Raw genomic sequence first — 20,297 nt, 5'->3', positions numbered from 1 at the left:
CTCTTTTGATGTATGTATGAAGCTGATGTGTATGACTTTTGATACTTAAACATTACGTGCTTCCAACCTTAAAGTAGTTGGATAGTTAATGATGTAAATTATGGTAAATTTGCAACAACGTAATAGTTTCAGATGTATGTTAACTTTATAGTGAATACCTATAATGGTAAATTTTGAACTATAAAATACTTTGACAATCATTATCTTTATAGAATCGCAATCAATAATTCATAGCCGCGTAGCGCAATCATGATAATTCATAACTTTGAGTCCATCATCTCCAACCTTAATGATACTGGTTCCGAAACATTTGTCTCATTTTATTTTGATTAATTTAAACGTGAAGATTTTCTCAAGTTATTATTCATGACAATACAGTTTTATCAAACATATCCTAAAACTATGGTTTTTAAAGATAATGAAGAATTATGTTTCTTATGATCCACAATTTCAAATTTTAAATTTGAAAATGAGTTTATAGTTATTGACTAAATACCAACAAATAAAGAAATGTTTTGTGTTGTACTTGACTCTAAAATATAATAGGAATTTACATCCCTATTATGTAGGAATTAGTCTATGGTCAATTTGATTTGAAAGTAGTCACAATTTCGAATCAACTAAGAACTATTTATATTAGTGTTTATTAGTTTATTCTAGTATACTTAAAGGAACTGGTTAGTAACTATAGTGATGTTAGTAATACAGAAATTGTTAACCAAAAAAATAAGAAGAAAAAATGGAACAACACTAATATCATAATATAAATATAAATTTATATTAATATTACAGGAGTAATTTCCATACTTGTGACAAAAAGATTTTTTCCAATAATACTAAAATAAATCTAATTGTAGCCTAAATAAAAAACATAAATCTAATTATACCCATAACGATCCACTAAAAGCTTCAACTCATAAGCCCAAAAGCACGACATGCATTTCGGTATCTTGAGTTCAAAGCCATGAATGTGTGGGAAATATCCTTTGTGGCCGGATATAGGGCACTTCGTTGCCACGTAAGCAAAAGGATGGCGGTTCCTTGCCCATGTTTGATGTATGAGGTCATAAACCTTTGTTCTCACAGCAACCACATAATCCGGTATCGGTGGGAATGTCTGATTAAGACTTTTTAAACCGATATCCTTTTCATTTACATCGTGAGACGCAAACATCACCAAACCATAAACATAAACTGCCTCTACTAAATTGCAGTTTGATGCTTCTTTTAAATAACGGAGCCCATCTTGGGTGTATTTTCCATCAAAGTAAAATAACAAACCCCTCCGAAAAATTGCATTAGGGTTTTAATAAACCAATAGATGCTCGGCTTGCTTAAAAAAGGCTTTGCAAACCAATCGAGCAACACCCAACTCAGTCGAAGAATTTTGACCGACTCTTGATAATATTTCACCAAGCATATCTTAAGGAAGAACATGGACAATATTGTTGACCTTATGAATTTTTATATTTTTCATTATTTTTGGAAAGATATAAACGATGGAAAATAAAGTTGAAGTTTTTGTGAATGGTGTGTACTTGAGACGTCCTGTAGAAGCAGAAAGTAAGTTCAGAATGATGCAAGTTGCCGCCTGAAAAGTAAGCCTTGAAAGTAGTTTTTTGGAGTTACTGATGCGACGTGATATGTGAACACGTGTGCACTTAAATGATGATAAACTTAAACCTCAAATATCCTTCAAAAACTTTTATAAAAAAGCTGAATATGAAAAGTATATTTTTAATTTTATTTTATAAGTCAATAAAAAAGAAATTTCGAATTTTGAAAAATTTAGATAAGATTTTACTCAACATAGGTTGAGGAATGGGTTCGAGAATATTCTTTTGAATAAGATAAATTTGTTGTATTATTTAAAAAAGTAGAAAAACATGAAAAGGTGAAATAGATATTTTTGTGAAAAGTAGTCACTTGAGAGGTATTGTAGAAGATGAAAGTAGTTCAAAATGATGCAAATTTTAGTCTGACAATTTTGGCTTTAAAGTAGTTTTTGGACTTATTAATAGATAAGATCAACATTACATGAGTTTAATTGATACAAAATAATAAGGAAAAATGAAACATTTATACTAATATCATAATCGAAATTTATAATAATATTAGATGAGTAAATTTTATACAAAATAACAAAAGATTTTTCACATAATAATAACATAAATCTATTTATACCTAAATCGATTTAAAAAAAGCCCTAACTCATATGCCCAAAAACACGACATACAGTCTGGTATGGTGAGTTCAAAGCCATGAACGTGTGGGAAATAATCTCTGTGGCCGGATATAGGGCACATGGTTGCCAAAAACTTAGTAACATCTATAGGTGTAACAAACATGTCAAATTATTTACATTGTAAGGGCGTCAAAAAATAATGCAAGTGTCAAAAAATGAATTTTTTTTTTGTAGTGTGGGTTAGGATAATCAATAGAGGTCAATAAAAAAAAAACTCAACACAAAAAACATCAAGACAAAATACTATAAAAATATAAAAAAACATAAATTAGATTGTTATCCATATCAAGGTGGATATGGAACGAAAATAGTGCAGGCAAAACATAATTGAATAGTTTACATGCCGTTAGAATTCCATATAAGGAAACCAAAATTAAATGTTAACAAATTATTTAAACCAAAATTAAAGCTTTGTTGTTGAAGATTTAAAAGATGCTGAAGATTTGATTCCTTTTTGTTTGATTTTTTTGAGAGGCGGTGGACTAATTATTTGACTTTGTACCCTGTAAAAAAAACAACCATAAATTGAGTAAACATTAATAGTTGTAGAAAAGTGAATATAAAAATAATGAGCTAAAAGGTCAAAAAAATGAAAAGATTTATACAATATCTACTAAGCATATATGGGCATGAGGCAAATCACGTATCTGAAATTCCACGGTATAGACTTCTAAAAAATAAATAAACAGAGTATTAATAAGGACGTCTAATTTAACAGATGATTAAATATGAAAAAAAAAAATTACAAGGTAATGGTCAAACCTGCTTTAACAGTATTGAAACATAAATTTTTCCTTATATCTTTCATCAGTTGGTGGAGTTTCATTTTAAAAATCCTTCTAAATAAAACTACTTTGTCTTCTGGTTTAAAACCGGTGAGGTCCAATTCTCTTGTGATTTCTGGCCACTTGGGATTACATGTGAAAGTTACAAATAAGACAGGAGAGCAAAATACACGAAAAGGTGCCATAGCATCATGATAATTCATAACATTGAGTCCATCATTATTTCCGACCTTAATGATACTGGTAGATGTGGACATTATTTAAAACTAAAATGTAAACAAACAAAAGTTAAGAAAATTAGTTATCATGAAATAAATAAGTTAAGATTAGATAATCAAAAATAAAACACGGGGAATTATGGAATTATGAAATTTGGGGAAAAATTATACCTGTATGAGTCTGGAATCTGAAATTGAGAGGGAAAATAGAATTAAATCATCATTGCAAATAAACTAAATTAAGAAAATCGAGTAAAAATATTATACCTGGATGGCTGGCTGTGGAACGATTCTGAAATCGAGAGAGAATTGAAATTGAAAATAAGAAAGAAGATTTCGAATAAAATGATATAATGGGCGGGATTAAGCAAAAATGAGATATGTCAACATAAGATATGTTGGTAAATGTGTGCACTTGAGTGTATTTTTGAAAAAAGAGTACTTTTTCACAACTTTATATACAAAAAAGTAAAATGTGGTTGGAAGTTGTGATAAGTTGACAAAGTTGGCTTTTGGTTTGAAATTATAGAAATTGAAGTAAAACCGATCACGTGATATGGAGCCATGTGGGATGGTGAGGTAGTGTATGTATTCATATGTATAGATTTGGTGTGAGGTAAAAAAGAATAGCAACAAATAGTGTATATGTATAGGTTTTTTGTGAGACAAACCTCTTTCCTACATGGCCCTTAAATCGCGGATATGATGACAAATGGACAGGATGAAAACCGATATATATATATATATATATATATATATATATATATATATATATATATATATATATATATATATATATATATATATATATACTTCTCAATAATTTGGAAGGTAAAAATAGTCCCTTTATACACGTTACATTTTTAATAAAAGCAAACGATAATACTCAAATTTATCAATACAAAAAAAAGTTTTAAGAGGCGTATCAAATTGTTTTATTCTAAAATATTTGTTCTTTTAGAAGTTTTTTATTTAATTTAATTGAATACTTTATATATATATATAAAGTATATATATATATATGGAATATTGTTTGAAAATGCATTGAACTTTCATTAAATTCTTATTGTATGCATTTAACTTTTAAGTCTCCTATTGTATGCATTCAACTTTTCTAATTGTTCTATTGTATGTAGTTAACCTGTTAGGGTGCTCCCAATCAAGACAGGACTTCTTCCAGGACTAGCCAATCATTCAGCGCCACATCATCACTTCCATCTCACTTTCTTCTCAGGACTAAACCAGGACTAAACACTCCCAACAATGACACTCCTTCCTCACAATATTGGGACCCACATTTAATTATTTTAACTAAATTAAAATTACTTTTATTATTATTTTTTATTGATATTATATATAATTATACTTATTAAGTAATTATCAATTATTAAATTATATCACATTTGAAGCTTAAAAATTAATTTGATTAATATTTTAATTTTAATATTTAAAAGATAAAATAAAATATGATAATAGTATTCCGTAAATTAATATTAGCCACAAAATTTGTGGGGCCACCATTAAATAATAAAAATTAAAAAAAAAATCATCATCATTAAATCCTTTCTTTAAATTTCTGCAACTTTCTTCATCAACTCTTCCAACTTTCATCCATCTTTCTTCAATTACTCCAATTGGTGAAACTCAAATATAAAACAAATAAATTAAAAAAAAAAAAAAAGAAGGAGGTTGGCGTCCACGAATATGCTGAGAATGGACGAAGAGGAGGGCGGAGGTGGCTGGGCGGCACCTGGGCGGCACTTGGGCGGAGGTGGTGCCATCGGCGTCCACCTGGCCGCGGCGGCCCTGTGGACGGACCATTGGGAGCTCCCTTATAACAAGTAAACTCCAGGTCACATACTAGACAAAATTACACAATTAGTCCCTCATGTTTGTTAGATATTGCAGACTAATTATTTATGTTAATTTTTAACTTCATCAAATCCAACACATTCTTGGTCAAATCCAAACTATTTTTTGCAAAACACTTTTTCAACTTTAAACCCAGATTTAAAATTAAAACCCACACTTTAAAAAATTAAAACCCATTTCAAAAATTAGATGAGGTACAAGTATTTCTTTTTCTTTGTATACATTATTCATACTGCAAAATCAAGGTATGTGAATAAATGATTTAAAGGTGCGTTTTTTCAGATCTTGTTAAAGATCTGACCAAAGAGCTACCACGGCCGCCGGATTCAACCGGAGAACTATCAATCAATCTTGTTTTCAAATCTTGATCTTATTTTCAGATTATGTTTTTAGATCTAGTATTTCGGCCATAAGGGTCGACTCGACCGAACCACACCGCTTTTTTTGCTAATAAACTAGAATTTAGAGGGTACCGCTTCAGATATGAAAAAGGTATTTAAATTTCTTAGCGAAGAAACTTCCGGCAGTGTAAGTGATGCGCGGTGGACCAGATCTGTTTAAAATGAGATGTCGGGAATAGATCTGGATGTGTTCATAGAAATGGGTTTGAAGAAGCTATAGTTTTGATTTTTATGGGGTTGTTCATGAAGAAATGGTGAGAAAATATGAAGCCTCTGAATCAGTGTTGATATGTATGCTACTTGTATTATTGTTTGATATGAAACTTGATTTGGCCAAAATCTTACACCAAATACATGCTCTGTATGTTGTGCGTCTTTGGGTGATGACTAATTGCACAAAATTCCATAAACTTATTTTTTTAAAACAAATAGTTTGAATAATACTCGGTAACTTGTAGATATTAGATACATAAATCAAGAGGAAAATGAAATTGGGGTTTTTAAATATTTTCTAGAAATTCTGAAATTTGAAGAGAAATAAAAAATGTGTTTTGAAATTATTGGTGATAATGTTGTTTTGAAAATGAAGGTGTTCTTGAAGATAAAGATGAAGATGTTCTTGAACTGATGAAAGGAAATGGTAGGATAAGATAAGACTTAACCGGAACATTTAACGGACTTTAAGTTTAGGGACCGACCATGAACTTATTCTACATATTAACCTGATACCTTCTGAACAAGTTACTTAATACATACAATAGAACAATTAAAATAGTAAAATAGTTGAATGCATACAATATGAGATTTAAAAGTTGGATGCATACAATAGAAATTTAGTAAAAGTTCAATGCATTTTCAAACAATATATATATATATATATATATATATATATATATATATATATGTATATATGTATGTATATATATATGGAGAGGATCCAGTGAGAACTCATCATGTGTGAGAACCTGAGAACTCCAACTAGAACAATTTTGGTGAAATTCGAGCAATTATTAGTGAAATTCGAGCAATTTTAATGAAATTCGAGCAATTTTGGTGAAATTCGAGCAAAAAAAACACACGGACGAACAAAAATGGAGGTGGTCGAGCAAAAAAAAAACACGGACGAACAAAAATGGAGGTGGTCGAGCAAAAAAAACGCGGCCGAACAATTATTTCATAGTCGAGCAATTTTTGGAGCTGGTGAAAATGTAGAACATGCATGTAGAACAGAAAAATGTAAAACATATTTTTTTTCAAATTGGACCTGATTTTCTTCTAATTATAATTGTGTAGAATATAAATAAGTTCAAATTTCTCCAAATTAGTTCGATTTTTCACCATTTTTTTTCTCGAATTTTACACGTTCTACATCAAAATCAACTTTTTAATCCCTAAACCCCAAACTCTAAACCGTTCGTGTAAAAAACTCATTCTAAACCATAAATCTAAACCCTAAACCCTAAAATCTAAACCCTAAATCCTAAAATCTAAACCCTAAATCTAAACCCTAACTAAATTTGATGAAAATTGATGTAGAACAAGTGTAGAACATACATGATGTTCTACATCCTGTTATGTAGAACCAAGCCTACTGCATGAAAATGAAAAAATGTTCGACCAAGGCATCATTTTGTTCGGTCGCGTTTTGTTTTTGTTCGACTACTAGAGTTCTCAGAGTTCTCACTCTAAAAATTATTCTCATTTGATCCCTTATATATATATATATATATATATATATATATATATATATATATATATATATATATATATATATATATATATATATATATATATATAGTGGATCAATCCATAGATAAGCACTAAATGGGGTACAAACTGGATAAGTGAATATGAGCCTCACATTTTATATTTTTAAGGAAGGAGTTTAATTTTATATGAAAAACGCAGAGGGGTAAAATGGTAATTCTGTAAATCAATTTATGTATCCAGCAGCGATCTTTCATCAGGTCAATTCGACTCAATCACCAACCACCACCACGATTCATCAGGTCAACGACGATTCAATCATCAGGTCAACTCTGCGAAGTAATTGACAACAACAACGATTTATACTCCAATTTCACCACCAACGGTGAACACGTGAGTTCAGATCTGTAAAGATTCGGATCACATCCAGATCCGATTTCAAACGGTGTAACTCAGGATTACGATGATACGGATGGGCTCTTCACATCCGATGGACTGGTGCTTCCACCGCCAAGTGAAATGCGTGAAGAAGGATTTGCCCTTCGTGAATGGAAGAGGTTAGGGTTTGCTTCGTTAGATCTGTAAATTATAATTATATACATGTATATTGATTGATTTGATGTTTAATTTATTGAATTTAGATCTAGTTATAATTTTGTAGCTATATCTGATTGAGAGATCTATTAATGGTTTTAGCGTTATGCAAATAATTTTAATAAAAAGGAAAATTAGGTTTGTGTAAGTATGTTGAATCGGTGTTGTTTATAGATTTATTACATAAAAAGCTATTAACAAGAGCCGATGGAGCTCCCTTATTCGCTCCAACACTGTTCACTCGTCCCCATCTTTTTTTTTATATATAATTTTTCTTCTCCTAAATCCCTCTTCCCTCTGCTACTTATTTTGCTCCACCTACCTTTTTCCCCCAATTTCTATCGCCTCTACGGCTCCACCCCATATCCCTTCACCTCACACCCGCTGATCAAATCACGTACCTTCACCCTATACATCTCTCAAGCGCCCTCTCCGTCACCCCATCAGTCTCTGTTGCTCCATCGCTGTCTTCGTCGCCACCAACGTCATCGCCTTTACAGTTTGTCTTCTAACTTTTTCTCACATGATTTATGTTTTTTGTCCTAATCATCGATGTTTAAATTGTAAATCACCATTTTGATAAAATTAGGGTTATAGTTATACCTGGCAAACGGGTCGAGATGGGTCGGGTTGGGTCAAAGATCAAATGGGTTCGGGTCAAAATGGGTCATGGGTCGAAACGGGTCAGAATTAAAATGGGTCGAACGGGTTGGGTCGAGACCCGGGTCGGGTTGGGTCAAGACCCGGGTCGGTTGGGTCGGGCTAGTAAAAAGTTTCTTGTTCGTATTTTTTGATGTATCTCTTCCGAACACGAGCCCCGAAAACGGGCGCCAAAAACGCCCGCCGAAAACCGGCGCCGAAAACGCGCGCCGAAATGGGGCGCCGAAAATGCGCACCGAAATCGCCCGCCGAAATCGGGCGCCGAAAACGCGCGCCGAAAACGGGCGACGAAAACGCGCGGCGAAAACGCGCGAAGGAAAACGCGCGCCGAAATCGCGCCCCGAAAATGCGCGTCGAAAACTCGCGCCGAAAACGCCTGCCGAAAACCCGCGCCGAAAAACGGGCGCAGAAATCGCACCCCGAAATCGCGCGCCGAAAACGACCGCCCAAAACGGGCCCCGAAATCCCGCGCCGAAACCGCGCGCCGAAAACGCGCGCCAAAATCGCACCCCGAAATCGCGCCCCGAAAACGGGCCCCGAAATCGCGCGCCGATACGCGCAGAAAACCGCACGCAGAAAACGCGTGCCGAAATCGCGCCCCGAAATCGCGCCCCGAAATCGCGCGATGAAACGCGCGCAGAAAACCGTGCGCCGAAAAACGCGCGCCGAAACCGCGCGCCGAAAACGCGCGCCAGAAAACTCGTGCTGAAAACGCGCTCCGAAAAACGCGCTCCGAGAAACAAATCTTTTGAAGTGAACCCATTTGGACCTATTTGGGTCTTCAAGTAATTTTTGTATTGTGATTGGACTCATTTGGGTCTTTAAGATATTTGTTATATTATGTGCTTGGAACCATTTGGGTCTTCAAGTAAACCCAATGGACCCATTTTTAAGACTTTGGGTCCATTTTGCCAGGTCTAGTTATAGTTAATGGCGACTGTACCTGGGACTCCTGACGGTGGGAGCCATAACAACCTTCGTCTCTTGAGTGTCGCCGATTCGTATAATTTTCAGGTGATTCGTCTTAACTTTTTCGTTTCTTGATGTTCTTTCACATAAGTTCTTTTTATCTTAAGTTTTTTACTTATCAGATTGAAAGGTTGGGATTTGTTTTCCTTTTGGACTTTTCGATGGTTACACCTTGCACCATCGTATGGTAAGAATTTATTTTGCTTCTTCATATATTTTAGTTCTTACATTTACATATACATTTTTCGTTCACCGAATATCATTGAATATGCTCATAGTATGCGATTGTTTTAGCATCAGATGAACTTTATGTTGCTATTTATAATCCGGTGTTAGTGTGAAGTTGTCGCATTAACGTGTGCAGATATAATTTATTTTTTGCCTTATATATAATATATTCATTTTTCACTATTGTTAAAAGTGCAAGTGTCATGTGTGTTGTCATACACTCATACATAGCCAACTTCCAACTGTCTAATATTCTGCGTTTTTTATTTGTTAACGTTGTTACACTTTAGGTTAAATTTGTACCAGTACATTGTCTTACGCAAGCTTCGTCTAATGGCAAGTAGACAGAGCATAAAGAGTTCGACTCAAAATAAGAACAGCTACTTCGAGGGTATTAGTGAAAGTGATTGTGTTGCCGATATGTCTTTTGTATCCTCGAGGCAAATGGATGTTAGAAACATGTTAAGATATCGTAATCATATGGCTGTTACCACCGCTTATCGATCACAAGTTTTACTTCATCTGTTTCCAAAGGTAATGTTGTTGTCCATTAATTTGTATGCCCTACTTTTGTTGTTGATTACTCATATTTGTTATCGTAGCCATTAACTATGGGACAAGATAACTTGTCAGTCGAAAGTATAGCAAAAATACTTGAAATCACATTGACATTTGGTTTGTCTTTTATATCTTAACAACAACTTCAAGTGTTAAGTTAATGACCAATCTTTTTTGTTTAAGAGGCCATGACATCGGCTTATTTATTGTGGACATTCTGTAATCTCTCATCATGTAATCTCTCATCACTTGGCCCATTGGCAAAACGTGCCGATTTAGGTGTCAGATTTAGGTTCAAACTGACTTGCAACTTTGATTAGTAATCATGATCAAGTTTTATTTTGATTTTTTTTTATTTCGTTACCCGCTTTTATTTTAGCTGCATTGTTTTTGAATTTGTTACGTGTGAAGGAGTAAGACAGAATTTAACTTCTGATGTTTTTGTTTGTTTGTAGGTTGTTATTGAATTGTTACCCTATGTTTCAGGTTTCTTCTATTTCCCGTAATTTGAAAGTCTGTCATCGCGTTTCGTGTGTAAACTATTGTATATTTGGCGTTGTTCGGGTTTATGAAGAAGAGGCTACTGGGCGTTTAACATCGACAACATCCTCGATGTACCAACTCTGGATGCATTTTCATCAATAATCACTAAAACCATTCAATCGGGTAACAAACCCTCAATACCCTAAGTTATGTGTCGAGAGCAATTTGGTATACGACATGTCAAAACAAACAAAATGTAAAAACACATCAGGTTAAAGATCTCTCATAATGCACTTTGAATTTCAATAGCTTTATAAACCAATATGATTACTTTAACCCATTCTAAATTGTATTAAATCTACCCCCTTTAACGGAAACATCCGGATCTATTGTGATCATCGACAAAATTTATCGAAAGGTCATTCTTTCATTTGGATGTTTTGTAACTTTCTATTTTTAACTAAAAGGGCATTAGATAGAACAGTTTGAGAATGCTTGGCATTTTACAAAAAAAAAGCATGATATATTATTGATTAGATATAGATTGCAGTGATACTTGCAGAGGTTTTTAGCAATGGTACACCATGATTGTAGGGTGGATTATATGGTCAAATATTTAGTTGAATACTACAAAATTAAGAAAATGAACTTGTATCAAATGCTATAATGAAACTGAATAGCAGTATTGGTTTAACAGGAGGAAAGGTTTAGACTGTACACATTGGTCGAACGTACATCCTCATATGTTATTGGTCTTCGTTGTCTGATCAAGTCATCTTTATATTTACTTTGCATAATCTGGCTTTGTGTTGAAAATAATATAACATAGCTTTTGGATTTCAAATATGATTAGAATTTAGAGATAGGGCTTGACTTTAATAAGGTTCGATTTTTGGTTCGCTAGAAGAACAAGTTCTCAATCACGTTGTAGGACTTGAATCAGCACGAGATGTTTGGACTAAACTTGAATCCTTCTATGATCATGTAACAGGTAATTAGTTTTAGTGTTTTGTATGATAATAATGGATTAATGATGTAGATCATGTATTTCATAACTATTGCATTATCGTTGATTTTGGACAACATGAATAAGTAAACGTGAAGAATATATAGAGCTTGTTGAGAAAGACTGTTAATTTCAAATATAAATTTGACTGTTGTTCCATAGCTTGCAGCCGCAGCTTGAGTTCCTTGTTCTCAGAAGTTAAACCAGTTTTATCTCGTCGCATCAATATCAAATGTAAACCAGATTTAATTTCTCTAGGCATAAATAACAAGTCTATTGTAAACAATTTGAAACTTTAGCCACTTTGGTTGACCCCGAGTTAATATTGAATTAGTGTATGGATCTCTGTTGGTGAATTGTGTGATGTGCTGACATAATTTTGTGAAAGTAAAATGTAATTGGAGTGTGGTTTGTTGTTTGTAGGATTCTTGCAAATAAATCGACTGCGCATTCTAATGAGAGGAAAATTAAGTATACTGGTGAGTTGGAGAGGAAAGTTCAGGCCCTTCAGAACGAGGCAACAATGCTCTCAACTCAAGTGACAATGCTCCAGGTACACGGATTATGATATTTATTATTTTTTGTTTTATCAATGTCTGTTAACAAGAACAACTAAAAGATGTTTGTGAACCTGTATATGAAAAATTAACCGGGTAGCAAGTTACGATTTTTTATGCTGGAAAAGTGTATTTCTTGCAGAATGGGGGATTGGGAAGAGTATATCATATATAAGAATGAATAGAACACTAATGAGTTAGGAGTAAGGTTAATGTGATTTAATTTGTTTAACATATAGTAAAGCTCATTCATCAACAAAACAACACTTTCACTTATCTTTCATTATGGAGTACAATTTTCTCACACTCTTGGAAGTTAAACTTGAGTTTGAGAATTATCAAGACTAAATGTTTTTTTTGTTAATTTTTTTTTTCTTTTTGTTCTTGTAGTTTATATGGTACAAATTGTTAGATACAAATTCGAATGTATACACCTACACGATTTTGTATGTATTGAGACGCAATTTGTTCATGGAAGATAATCTTTGTTTTTTTTTTTTTTTTGCTAAATGTTTGTTTAGTTTAGATGTAAAATAAAAAAAAAATAATAGCCAATAAAGTAAGCAAGCACGTATCTATAAATGAATAGATGAAATTAAAGCGTCTCTAATAGACTTTATAACAGAAGATAGTGGATTTATTGTAACAAGTGGCTTTCGAAAGCTTGACATGTGTCAACACACGGGTTCATGTATATAATCCAAGTCCTTTAGACTAAAGTTTCAAACTGTTTACAATAGACGTGTTATTTATGCCTAGAGAAATTAAATGTGGTTTACATTTGATTTTGATGCAGTGAGATACAACTGGTCTAACTTCTGAGAACAAGGAACTCAAGCTGTAGCTGCAAGCTATGGAACAACAGACAAAACTCCAAAGATGGTAAGCTTGTTATAAAAAGGTTAACACTGTTGCTGCAACTAGTCATGATGATAAGTTAACGAAACGCCGAGATCTTGCACTTTGTGAGTGATGAATGATATAAAATGAGGTGATGAATGACAATAGGAGGTGATGAATGATTAAAAACAAAATGAATGATAACTTTGTGAGTGATGAATGATATAAAATTAGGTGATGAATGATAAAAATGAGGTGATGAATGATAAAATTTTTCTGATGAATGATAAAAAATTTTAATCATGCATTACCTAGTTTTTCTCATTCATCTTGTTTTTTTTATCGTTCATCGCCTTATTTTTATCATTCATCACCTCGTTTTTATCATTAATCACCTCCTTTTTATTATTCATCTTATTTTTGATCATTGATCACCTCATTTTTATCATTCATCACATCCTTTTTATCATTCATTATATCTTTTTTTATCATTCATCTTGTGTTTAATCATTCATCACCTACTTTTTATTATCCATCTTTTTTTTTATCATTTATCACCTTCTTTTTTATCATTTATCACCTTATTTTTATCATTCATTAAAACTTTTTTTTTATCATTGACCACCTTTTTATCATTCATCACCTAATTTTTATTATTCATCACCTTCTTTTTTATCATTCATTACCTCATTTTTATCATTCATCACCTCATTTTTATCACCCATCTTCTTTTTTATCATTCATCACGTTATTTTGTCATTTTTCGCTTATCATTCATCAATTATCTTTATCATTCACTGGGTATTTTTATGATTCATCAGAAATATTTATCATTCATCGGATACTTTTTTATCATTCATCACGTTCTTTTATCATTCATCGTAAATCATTCATCAGCTACTTTTATCATTCATTTGGTATTTTTATCAATTATCAGGTATTTTGATGAATGATAAATGCTTGATGAATGATACTGTTTTTTGATAAATGAGAAGTGTTTGATGAATGATAACCGTTTTCTGATAAAAGATAAGTATTCTTTTATAGGAATGACAACAATTAGATGAATGATACTTGTTTGATAATTGGGCATTTGGTCTAGTGGTATGATTCTCGCTTTCGGTGCGGGAGGTCCCGAGTTCGATTCTCGGAATGCCCTATTCTTTTTTATAATACTAATCATATTATATCAATTATTTGAAATTCCGCTACTTTTGTAAGTCTATTAAAATGTTGATGATATAAAATATTTTAATGCAAGATAATCATTTTGTAATGAATGGTTATTGTTTTCTTATGAATGATAATCGATTTTTAAAATAATGATAACTATATGATGAAAAATAATATAGATGAATGATAATTTTTTCTAATGAATGATAAATGTTTGATGAATGATAATTGTCTGATAAAATGATAACTATTTGATGAATGATAATTGTTTTTCGACTAATGTTAAATGTTTTTCGATGAATTATAATTTTTTTCGATGAATGATAACTTTTTTCTTATGAATGATAATTGTTGTTTTTATGAATCATAACTGTTTGATGAATGATAATTGTTTGATGAATGATAATTGTTTTAATGAATGATAATCATTTTGTGATGAATGGTTATTGCTTTCTTATGATAATTATTGGAAGAAAGATAACTCAGATGAATGTTAGTTATTTCTGATGAATGATAATTGTTTCTTTTATGAATCATAACTGTTTAACGAATGATAATTGTTTGATGAATGATAATTGTTCAATGAATGATAATTGTTTTTCGATGAATGATAATCATTTTGTGATGAATAATTTAATGAAGATAATCATTTTGGGTGGTGGTGGTGGTTGGTTGTAGGTGGTGGTGGTTGGTGGTTGATGGGTGGTAGTGGTTGGTGGGTGGTAGTGGTTGTGGTGGTTAGTTGTGGCGGTTAGTTGTGGTGGTAGTTGGTGGTAGTTGGTGGTGGTGGTGGTGGTGGTTGGTGGTAGTGGTGGGTGGTGGTAGGTGGTGGTGATGGTTGTGTGTGGTGGTGCTTGGTGATGGTTTGTGGTGGTGGTGGTTGATGGTGGTGGTTGGTGGTGATGGTTGGTGGTGGTGGTGGTTGGTGGTGGTGGTTGGCGGTTAGTGGTAGTAGTGGTGGTTGGTGTTGGTGGATGGTAGTGGTTGGTGGTGGTGGGTGGTGGTAGTGATGGTGGTGTGTGGTAGTGGGTGGTAGTGGTGGTTGGTGGATGGTGGTGGTGGTAGGTGGTGGTTGGTGGTGGTGTGGTTGGTGGTGGTAGGTGTAGTGGTTGGTGTTGGTGGTGATTGGTGGTGGTGGTGGTTGATGGTTGGTTGTGGTGGTTGGTGATAGTGTGGTTGGTGGTGTTAGTTGGTAGTGGTGGTGGTGGTTGGTGGTGGTAGGTGTAGTGGTTGGTGATCAGTGGTGGTGGTGGTTGATGGTTGGTTGTGGTGGTTGGTGGTGGTGTGTGGTGGTGGTGGTGGTGGTTGGTGGTGGTGTTAGTTGGTGGTGGTGGTGGATGGTGATAGTGGTGGTGGTTGGTGGTAGGTGGTTGGTTGTAGTGGTAGTTGGTGGTGGTGTGTGGTGGTGGTGGGGTGGTGGTGTGTGGTGGAGGGGTGGTGGTGGTTAGTGGTGGATGATGGTGGTGGTTGGTGGTGGATAGTGGTGGTGTTTGGTGGTGGTTGGTGGTTGTTGGTGATGGTTGGTGGTGGTGGTTGGTGGTGGTGGTGGATGGTGGTGGTGGTTGGTGGATGGTGGTGGTGGTGGATGGTGGTAGAGGTGGTGGTTGGAGGTAGTTGGTTGTGGTTGGTTGTGGTGGTGGTTGGTGGTGGTGGTGGTGGTGGTTGGTTGTGGTGTGTGGTAGTGTGTGGTGGTGGTTGGTGGTGGTGGGTGGTGATGGTTGGTGGTGGTGGTGGCTGGTGGTTGGTGGTGGCTGGTGGTAGTTGGTGGTGGTGGTGGTTTGTGTTGGTGGGTGGTAGTAGTGGTAGGTGGTGGTGGTTGGTTGTGGTGGTGGTCGGTGGTGGTCGTTGGTGGTGATGGTTGGTGGTGGTTGGTGGTTGATGGTTGGTGGTGATGGTTGGTGGTGGTGGTTGTGGTTGGTGGTGGTTGGTGGTATGTGGTGGTGGTTGGTTGTGGTGGTTGGTGATGGTTGGTGGTGGTGGTGGTGGTGGTTGGTGGTGATGGTTGGTGGTGGTGGTGGATGGTGGTGGTGGTGGTGGTGGACGGTGGTGGGTGGTGGTGGATAGTGGTGGTGGATGGTGGTGGTGGTGGTGGTTGGTTATGGTTGGTGGTGGTGTTGGTTGGTTGTGATGGGTGGTGGTGGTTGTGGTGGTGGATGATAGTGGTTGGTGGTGATGGTGGTGGTTAGTTGTGGTGGTAGTTGGTGGTGAGGGTGGTGTGGTGATGGTGGTGTGTGGTGGTGGTTGGTGGTGGTGGTTGGTGGTGGGGGGTAGTGGTGGTTGGTGGTGGTGCTTGGTGGTGATGGATGGTAGTGGTGGTGGTTGGTGGTAGTGGTGGTGGTTGGTGGTGGTGGGTGGTGGTGGTGGTGGTTGTGTGGTTGGTGGTGGTGGTTCGTGGTTGGTGGTGGTGGTTGGTGGTTGTGGTGGTTGGGGAAGGATGGTGGTTGGTGGTGGTGATGGTTGGTGGTTGGTGGTGGTGGTGATGGTTGGTGGGCGGTGGTGGTTGGTGGTGGTGGGTGGTGGTGGTTAGTGGTAGGTGGTGGTGGTTGGTGGTGGTGGTTGGTGGTGGTAGGTGGTGGTGTTGGTTGGTGGTGGTGGGTGGTGGTGGTGGGTGGTGGTGGTTGCGGTCGGTGGTGGTGGTTGGTTGGTGGTGGTTGGTGGTGGTGGTGGTGGTGGTGGTGGTTCATAATATTTTAACTTTTGTATAATTAATTTTATTAATCATAATTTTTAGAATGACTATTTTACCCTTTCATGCATTTTAAGTTAAAATGAAGTTTTATGATATTTTGTAGTCCATATTTGCTTATTCGAAACGGGTATTTCATTCGTGTGTGACCTTCGGCAAATGGAACCTACTTGAGTGACTATATTTTGTCAACCCTCTTTTAAGTCAACCATGAATAGCATCTACATTTGACTTTGACCAAATACATAATTACGATATTGCTGACTTTCTAATATAGCCCCAATCTAACACGGCAAAATTTGATAATTGTTAAAAGGCTAAAAGGTTTCAATGAAAAAACTCATTAAATTACTTTACTTTTATTCTGAAAATTAAATATGAGCAATTCTGTGATTTAAATTTTAAAAGATTGAATAGATTCAAATATCTTTAGAACGAAAAAATGTATTAACTTAAATTTGGGATGTTATTTCTTGAACATTATCGTATGTTTATAAACTTGTAATGATGTGATTTTACATGATACTCAAATTTAATATTAAAGTTGACAAATGATTCATTGCAAGTGTTTGACCAAAAAGCAACCACAAATCCAATAACAGGATTGGTTAAACACTTTAACTTACGTGTCATGTATGTCTGACCACATATATATAACAGAGCGTTCCATTTTATCGTTAGATGAGGTGGATTCTGTTTGACGGACACAAACGCCATTAAAACCCATGAAAGCGGCAAAACTTTAACGCATGAAAGCGTTAGTCACTTTTCTAACGGAAATCATAATAGGCGTGAAATGTTGAGGAACCAATCATAATTCAGATATTTATATATTTTTATTATTTATTTATTTTTCCCACCTCATTTATAATCAGATTTTACCACATAACCTCACCAATATTTAACACAAAAACTTGACCTTTTAGATTAATGAATGTCAAATAATAACCTTGCCACATTACCAAAAAGTACACTATCTGCCTACGACGTCACAGACAGAGTTAAAAATGATTTGCTCTGTATATTGTCACGTATGATATGACAATTGACCAATGTTTTTTTTTCCTATATATTTTCATCAAACTACTGCTTTGTGCGACTTCAAAGTCCATTTCCACTCATAAAGTGCTTCCTCTTCATAATTGAATGATATATTTGTATCACCTTAACATTTTCTCGCAAAAACTGAATAGAAGGGTATTCGTGTCATTCAAGACACTTTACTTAATATAATAGTGATCCACTATATTATTTTAATTAAATCAAATGGAGTAATAAAACTATTATAGCTATATGTACGATAAAATTATCCATGCAATCCGTTCTCAAACATGTCGTAATGAAATGAGGCCTGGAGCTAGTGCTGTCAATGGCTTCCTCGAAGAAGTTGCGAGAACTAGTGAGGGCGTAAAGCGTTGAGATTTGGAAATGGTCTAAGAAACCTGTAGATAAAGAATGGTTTATATGTTCTAGTTATTTGAGAAGAACTATTTTTTACTTAAATGTACGCACACGATGTAAGTTGTGTTGTAGGCGTTAGTGATCCTTTTCTCGAGCCATTCCAAAATATGATATGAGTTAAGTTCAGAGTCACTACTAATCTGTGAACTAATTTGAATGATATTTATAGTGGTCTCAGGTAAAACACGAATTGGCCCAAAAGTTGGATACGGCTGGTTAAGACGTTGTCGGGCGTTGGCGGCTCTGCTCATGAGATTTATATCGTAGTGTAGTGTAATTCAATAGAGTAGCTGAACATGAACGTCATACTCTTATGAATAATATGTAATCTCAATCTAATCTGATACTTGTATCTAATACTAGTATAAATATTAGAAATATTCATTTTAAAGAATAAACAAAAGGGCAAATGGCCCGAAAGGGTAACCTATGTTGTCAAATTTGACAATCAAGGTAACCCCCAATTTGTCTAAGCCCGAAAAGGATTCTATTTTATTTTTTGCTCGCTAAAAGGACTGCGTGTTTGAAAATTTTAAAATTGGGGTAATTTTTTTGCCATCTGGCCCATGTCATTCACTGGTAAATTACACTTGTACCGTTTAATCCTCCCATCTATTTATTCACTGGTATCGTTCATTTTCATCCCCAATTAACAAATTAGGGTTACTTTTTTCCATTGCCGTTCTCCATCCTTCTTTTTCTTTTGCTAAACAAGATGAACAACAATGGAATTCGAAGATGCTTTTGTGGTGATGTTGCATGTAACATCTCAGGTAACACGTTCTCCGTAGCATGATATTGTCCGCTTTGCCTGTAGGCGCACGGATTTTTCTTGACAACCACACACGACGAGCACTTCCCCAGGAGGTCACCCATCCTGGTAGTGCTTTTGCCTGAGCACGCTTAACTGCAGAGTTCTCATGAGATCTGTTGCGCTTGTAGTCCCAAAACGCGTCATGCTAGGAAAGGTCTCCACACCCTTATAAGGCATGCTTCGTTCCCCTCTCCAACCGATGTGGGACGGATGTAACACGGATGTTACAATCCTCCCCCCTAATGGAACATAGCGTCCTCGCTGTGCACGTTTGGTCCGGGGCCTGGCTCTGATACCATCTGTAACATCCCAGGTAAACGTTCCCCGTAGCATGATATTGTCCGCTTTGCCCGTAGGCGCACGGATTTTTCTTGGCAACCACACACGACGAGCACTTTCCCAGGAGGTCACCCATCCTGGTAGTGCTCTCGCCTGAGCACGCTTAACTGCAGAGTTTTCATGAGATCTGCTGCGCCTGTGGTCCCAAAACGCGTCATGCTAGGAAAGGTCTTCACACCCTTATAAGGCATGCTTCGTTCCCCTCTTCAACCGATGTGGGACGGATGTAACACGGATGTTACAATCCTCCCCCCTAATGGGACACAACATCCTCGCTGTGCACGTTTGATCCGGGGCCTTGCTCTGATACCATCTGTAACATCCCAGGTAACACGTTCCCCGTAGCATGATATTGTCTGCTTTGCCCGTAGGCGCACGAATTTTTCTTGGTAACCACACACGACGAGCACTTTCCCAGGAGGTCACCCATCCTGGTAGTGCTTTCGCCTGAGCACGCTTAACTGCAGAGTTCTCATGAGATCTTCTGCGCTTGTGGTCTCAAAACGCGTCATGCTAGGAAAGGTCTCCACACCCTTATAAGGCATGCTTCGTTCCCCTCTCCAACCGATGTGGGACGGATGTAACACGGATGTTACATTGCAGGTTCATGGGTTTCTTCAACAAGAACGAACCATGCACGTCGTTTTAGGAGTTGCCCAAATTACATGCTCTCTCTTGATCAACGATGCACCTTCTTCCAG

At 35.9% G+C, this 20,297-nt stretch overlaps 1 non-coding gene across 1 annotated transcript; it reads left to right on the top strand.

Moving 5' to 3' along the window:
- Positions 1-14,210: 14,210 nt before the first annotated feature.
- TRNAR-UCG (transfer RNA arginine (anticodon UCG)) lies at positions 14,211-14,282 on the top strand. Its single transcript has one exon. It is a non-coding gene; the product is annotated as a tRNA-Arg (tRNA).
- The last annotated feature ends 6,015 nt before the right edge of the window (positions 14,283-20,297 follow it).

The sequence above is a fragment of the Rutidosis leptorrhynchoides genome, chromosome 6 (assembly GCF_046630445.1).
Source record: "Rutidosis leptorrhynchoides isolate AG116_Rl617_1_P2 chromosome 6, CSIRO_AGI_Rlap_v1, whole genome shotgun sequence".
NCBI classification, from domain to species: domain Eukaryota; kingdom Viridiplantae; phylum Streptophyta; class Magnoliopsida; order Asterales; family Asteraceae; genus Rutidosis; species Rutidosis leptorrhynchoides.
Note: the sequence above shows the minus strand (reverse complement) of the source record. Positions and strands in the feature narration are given on the sequence as shown.